The 6,000-nt window shown below is 49.0% G+C and overlaps 1 protein-coding gene across 2 annotated transcripts in view; it reads right to left on the reverse strand.

The window, feature by feature from the left end:
* The window catches only part of rerea (arginine-glutamic acid dipeptide (RE) repeats a), an 89,569-nt gene that overhangs the window by 69,603 nt on the left and 13,966 nt on the right, over nucleotides 1-6,000 (reverse strand). Inside the window, exon 2 of one of the 2 annotated variants that reach the window (XM_011621966.2) lies at nucleotides 3,461-3,532. The exons of the other annotated variant lie outside the window; for it this stretch is intronic. The gene's annotated coding sequence lies outside the window, so the exon portion shown is untranslated. The remainder of the gene's footprint in view (nucleotides 1-3,460; nucleotides 3,533-6,000) is intronic. 2 annotated transcript variants of the gene reach the window in all.

The following is a 6,000-nucleotide window of genomic DNA, read 5'->3' on the forward strand; positions in this document are numbered from 1 at the left end:
CCGTTTTGAAGGCCTTTCTCTAAACATTCAAACAATTCAAAACAAGCTGTAAACAATAGAGTCGAAGTTTTTCTTCTTTAAATTGCAAAAAGGTTCTCAGTTGGAGGCCCTGAAACAGATGCTAACGAAGCTAACAGGCCTCTGGCCTCAGTGGTGAAGGCAGGCTATGAGTTCGCGGGGCAGGAATTGTTGTTTCACATGAGGGAATCAGTGCAACGCCTCCTCTCAGAGTTATCTTATTTACATTTCTAGTCACAGTCGCATTTGGCAGCCCTGCGACTCACTGAAATCCAAGACACTTGTCGGCTACATATGTCGAGTCTCTTTGCCAAGCTACACACGCTACACCAGAGAGTGAACCTTGCTCGCAGCAGCCATTTGGTGCGACTTTTGCTGTTGTTTTTCTCTTTCTGATGAACGGAAGAGCGTCGGGAAACGTGAGCCCGGCCGTAGGTGGCTGCCAGAAAGATGGAGTGAGCGGCGCTTCAGCACGCAGAAGTGGCCAAAACTGACCGCTGAAAGCTGTTAATGGAATGTCACAGCACATCTGAGAGGTCAACGGTTTGATTCAGGTCAGAGCTAACTGAAATGGGAAAAGAGGGCGGCGTAAAAGAAAGTGTTAAATGAATGGAACATTAAGTCAGGGTGTCGCGATGCTTACATGGAATGAAAACGCACATGTGATAGCTCAGATCTTGGGGCTGATTTTCCACATTCTTCCTCAAGCTCTCACATGGACAGTCTCTCCGATTCTCCAGGAGGGGGGGGGAAAAAAAAATACAGGGCCTCATTCATCTGAATAAAAGAGCAGTTGAGCCTGCCACGGCTGATCTGAGAACAGGCTGAGGAATGAGAGCGGAGGGTCAGGGGGAGACAGAGTGCAGGCCGCGGCAAAAAGAGGAAGTTTACATTTCAGCCAAATCCCTTTGTGAACAAAGACACGGCAAGATAAACAAACAGTGCCTGATGTGCCTGATACCCGGCTCTGGATCCAGTTAGGAAAATCCTATTCATGCAGGCGAGAGCGTGTTTAAGCGGGATCGAGTCGGCGCGGCGAATGGACTTCATTATCATGAGAGCAGGGAGGAGTTGGAGTGAGCCGCTCCAGCGCCGGTTACCTTCCGAGTTAATATGCTCAAGCGAGCAGCGACGGCTCCATTTCACGCAGCACATGGCGCTCTCGCCTCCGCACAGCGCCACCCCCTGGACAAAGAGGGGCGGTGCAGCTCCGCGCTTGTGTGTAAAGAAAGAAAAAAAAAAGAGAAAAAGTCGCGTGCAATATAAATGTTGAGACGTTTGATTTGGCAGGCAGAGCTGTGTCTTCTTCAAAAATCAATTACTCCCTGGTCACAGGCGGCTGCTCTCAGCACGCCGGCTAACGATGCAGCCTTCTAGTTTAACAGATAGCGGTGGCGATAACTAGAAGAGGCACGTTTGTGAAAATTTGGAGGCAGGAGATTCTTAGATCACTCCATGAAAACTCCCACGCATCCATTTTAAAGGGGGAAAAAAAAAGGAAAAGCAGAAAAATACCAGCGAGGAGCAATTCAGGTGTGGTGCGTTATCTGAGGAGACGGCGCCGTCGCTGGATGTGGAGGCCGTGTCATGAGATTAGACCGAGCAAACCGCTAAAAAAAAAAAATAATAATAGTAAAACAGTCTGTGTGCAGTCAGAGCCGACAGCTTGGAGATCAGTGAAGAGGTCAAGAGGAGCCACTTAGCTGTGCTTTGGCCTCCCAACCCTGCAGCATTCAGACTCAGCACTCAGCTGAGAGGCAGATAAAACGCCTGGCAGCTGCCTTGGAACGTTCACTAATGCAGGCAGGATTTATTTAGGATCTCCTTTTTTTTTTGAAAGGTGCAAAATGGAAATAATGGTAGGAGAAAGGGAGGTGGAGAGGTTTGAGAATAAATATTAGGTCATTAGAGCAAAGCCCCAAAAGGAACTAACCAATAAAGCAACACTAATAGAGATTCAGCCAGTCGCTGACAAAAACAATGTAGGTCATTATCCATGTTTTTCCACAAGAATTCAACATCTGCAGCAGATGTGAGTTTTTTGGAGGGGGGAGGGGGGCTCCTGACAACAAAGCGCAGAACAACGGCTTTGATCTTTGGCGGGGACTTAATATGGCGAAATCTGCGTGCGTGTTTGGTGTCACTCGAGATTAGGCGGAAGCGCCGCCGCTCCGTGTGTTCACTGTGTGGACTGAACACGAGTGTGTTTCTGATTACGGCTGCAGAAGCACCAGGCAGGAGTGGTGAACTGGAAATGATGCACGCTCGCTTGTTTGGATGCACACATCCTGCGTGATGCATGTATGAAGCAGCGAACGTGTGTGTGTGTGAGGGAAAGATAGTGGGAGGAACTGGGGGAACTGGGGGAATGTGCAGACTGATGCCGTTGATATTGGGGGGGAAGGTAGGCTGATTGGACAAGCTCACATGCGTCGGGCTGGATGTCATTAAAGCAGGAACACCAGGAAAGAGGAGCGACTAGCTTCTTATATCAGCCTGTGGCTGAAAAGATGGATGGGGTTGAGTGAGTGAAGAGCAAAATGTAGTGGAGGAGGGGGGCTTAGCTCTGTGTTACTGCACACATCAGCAGCAGGAGGGCAGGGACGCATGGAGGCTGCGGCGAGCCAATTACCAAACTCTTTAAATAACCTGTTAGCCAGCTCTGAACTGCAGCCGTCCCTCTATATCGACGTCGGTGCTGCTGCCAAAGTTCACATCACTGCTGCTCTCAAATGTGTGTGTGTGTGTTTGTTTGTTTTTTTAATGGTGAGGTGAGAGCGGAAACAGTCCTGGTGCTCTTTGACTGGAATTAGCCATGTAACAAGGAAACAAAAGCCAAGCGCAGCTATAAAAATTCAGAAGAATGGTTTGAAAATTAGCTTGATGTTGTCAGGGGTTAGCTATTAACCAATGAAGATCAATCTTTCCTGGTGTTCTACACAAGCACGGCAGTCACGAGCTTCAATAAAAGACTCATTCTTCCGCTACAATCATTCGATTTGGAAAATTCCGCTCCAAACTCCCAAGCAGCATCGCCATGCCGTGTCTATTAGATGGGAAATTAGCGCACACAGGATCCAGCAACAACCAATGATCAGCATTTATAAAGGCACCATTGAGAAAGAAGCAGCCTTAAAGGGGGCGTCAAAGACAAGGGTGAGCACAGATTAGCATCAGAAGCACGGAGCCATCCTCACCTTTGAAATGGATGACATCGCTTTGCTTGTGTGCGGTGTGTGTGTGTGTGTGTGTGTGTGTTTTAGCATTCTGCACAAGTATGAAATAAAACACAATGAAGACAGCAGAGGTGAAGGCAAAACATGCTAAATTAAAATGAAACAGCAACAGCGAGGGTCGGGGTCTACAGGGTGGAGCATCTGGGGGGCGGATTAGGGCGGGGGGGGGGGGTTGCATTTAGAGACACAAAGCTTGGTGGACTAACCTTGTCTGCATTCACCTCCTAGCTCACTGCCTCTGTTTAGTATTGACACAGTGACAGTCTGCGAGAGAACGGCTGAAGTGGGAGAAAAAAAGCGGGAGAAAAGAACATGAATGATGTGTAAATGGAACAAAAGTGGTGATAACAGTATGACAGCAGAGGTGTACGAACAGACACAGACAGCCGGTACGCGTTAAAAATAAAACCATCTGTGGCAGATAACAGTTCCTACGAGGGGATAATGAAACTGGATTCTAAGCCCATATTCGTATTACTCCTCTCAATAAACCCCTCTGCACTGTTGGATCTGGGCTGTCACAGCCTCTACACACACACACACACACACACACACGCAGGCAGGCCCCACCCCTGAACCTCCTCCATTATCCCATGAGCCCTCTCTTCTCTGCCTTGCTTGACAAGAGCTTGGAAATAAAAACATCACAGCTCTGCCTCGCAGCGCCTGTTCAATAACATTGACATTTCACATTCAGCACACTCACACACGCTCCCTGCCTCCCCTCTGTAACACACACACACACACGATGTTGCACAAAGCAGATGTGCGGTGATCGAGGATGATCTAATGACTGTTGACAATCTAACGACTGCTGAAAGTAGCTGATAGTCAGTGACCCTTGCGCGGTTCTGACACATTTTTGACAATTACGACGCAAAACGTGTGTCGAACAAACCACCAAAACCCTGACAGGAACCGGTTGTTTGGTTGGGAAATGATAGTGAGCAACAACTGACGCGGCGGACCGTGTTGAACGCGGTTCCTCGTGTTCCTCAGGATGAAAACACCAGGTGTGCGCTTGATGAATTTTCAAATCTTTCTACTCGTGGAACCGCAGAAGAATCAAAAACGCAGCTGTGCACGTGAGAGTCACCCAGACAGGAGGCGAGTATTCATCTTAACAGTACTCAGAGGGTTCCGATGGCGTGGGTTTGCTCTTAGCGGCACCGTTGCCGTTCACATCCAGCTGTTAGCTTCAGCAGCGGCGGTACGGGTGCCGGCTGGATGGAGGTTTGCGGCCCGTTTGATGGCTCTGAAGCCATCAGAGCAGCATCATAACTTCGGATTAAATCCATAAATCTGAGGATTCAACAGATACATCGCAAACATGCTGCAAACGGCTCCGTGGCGACGGAGCGTCTATGAACGCTAAACATCTGTCTCAGGCTTTATTCAGATCATAAAAGTCCTGCAGCATCACCCGTTTAACAAATCCCCCCGAGCAGCTCTGGCGAGTGTCAAAGGAAAAACACGCCATCGCCATGCCTTCAGCACATCCTTCCCATCCGTCCGTCCGTCTGTCCTTAGCTAGCTTAAAGCTGTGAGAGAAGCCAGCATTTTAAACAAAAGCAGTTCAAAGAGCCACAACAGAGGGCACTATATGTGCCAGACTAAAAGCATTCAAAGGACACACGCACGTCGTTTAATTACACTTTTAACTCCATAGTGAGCCTTCCAAAACAAAAGCAGCCTTCTTCATCCAGATTTCCTGTTATATCCTTCAAACAGACAGAAATGACAAGCACAGATGCTTTAATAAGGCTGTTTAGGGGGCTATAAATCCCGTTAAAGACCGTAAGCTAACAGAACAAAAAGCATAATTGCTGATGCTCAAATTCCACCTGGACCCGATTCTCTCATGCGGCGCACACTGGTCGTAATAGCTGACCTTAACCACCTATTGAGCCAAAAGAAAAGAATTATCTGCTGATTAGTGTGTGTTGTGAGACAGCTCCATTAACCTTTCAGAAGGGGAGAGTGGAGGCTGCAGAGTCCAGCCAAGTGGAACGCTCTCCTACCTCCAAGATGGAAGGAAAAAAACACAGACTTGAGCGAGAGAGACGGAGAAACGCGGCGTGACAGCGCAGCAGCTCCTATTAGGTAAGCACATGGAGCTGTCAGAGCAGCACATTCGTCAACACAGAGAGCGCCAGGCAGCGGCGGCGGCCTCTCCATCCCGCTCCGACACACTGCTGGAGAGCGTGACGGGCTGATCGGGGCTCTTCTCTGCAGCACAAATGTTTGCGTGCAGCCTGGAGGGCTGGTAGCAGCAGCCCCGTTAGCCGCGGCTGCTAACGCTGCCCTACGTGAGCTGGAACTGTTGAAGGCCCAAAGGAAACGGACGGATCCATTAGCACGAGTCAGGACAACTGAGACTCCCAGCAGTTGCGTGTCCGTCCCCCGCGTGTCCGGTCGTGGCGCCGCAGCCTTCCACGGATTTTGGTGGAAGGGAAATGTAGTTTTAGAGTGAATGAGACTGGAGCCGCAGCGCTGCAGGTGACCTGGGGGCAGAGCCCACGCTTCCACAACAATGTGACATTTAAATAGGCCAAATCTCATGCCACGCATTTCTTTATGTCCAGTCACGAATAACGGCCGAGGCGAAAACGTATCGTGCCGACAGTATAAAGATAAAAGGGGCCGCCGCTGCCCCCTGCTGGTAGGTGGCAGGATTAGCAATTGTTGAGCAGAAACTGTTTTTTTTTTTGTTTTTTTTTAACAAATCTAAAAATTTCCACATTTC

This window comes from Takifugu rubripes, chromosome 3 (assembly GCF_901000725.2).
Source record: "Takifugu rubripes chromosome 3, fTakRub1.2, whole genome shotgun sequence".
Lineage (NCBI taxonomy): Eukaryota > Metazoa > Chordata > Actinopteri > Tetraodontiformes > Tetraodontidae > Takifugu > Takifugu rubripes.